This window comes from Hippocampus comes, unplaced genomic scaffold (genome assembly GCF_001891065.2).
Source record: "Hippocampus comes isolate QL1 unplaced genomic scaffold, H_comes_QL1_v1.1 scaffold39, whole genome shotgun sequence".
NCBI classification, from domain to species: Eukaryota; Metazoa; Chordata; class Actinopteri; order Syngnathiformes; family Syngnathidae; genus Hippocampus; species Hippocampus comes.
Window position 1 is genome coordinate 1,967,967 of NW_017842054.1, and position 449 is coordinate 1,968,415.

The window sequence follows — 449 nt, forward strand, 5'->3', positions numbered from 1 at the left end:
GTGGTTGTGGGTGTGTGTGTGTGTGTGTGTGTGTGTGTGTGTGTGTGTGTATACACATTTGTATGTGTGCAAGTGCAGTCTGGTTGAGGGTGTGTGTTGCCATGTATGTTTTGTGCGCATGTGAACATGTATGTATGCGAGTGTGTGTTTATTCATGCATACTACAATTACGTGCGTGTGCGTATTTATCTATTTTTGTTCCACGCGTGAGTTACTGCATGTGGTATGCAAAGGGGTGAGCACATTCCTTCTTGGTTTCTTTGTGATCTTGTTGACGTGTCACAACAAAAACGCTGGCTGCTGCCGTGAGCCGACACTCACGGCACATCATTCCTGCAATCCCAACTAGCTTCCGATCCGGCGGCGCTTTGACATACGAGTCATTCGGTGACCACGCTCACAAATCGGAATCCTCGTAACTGTGTATGAAAGGAATTCGAAAGCGTTCT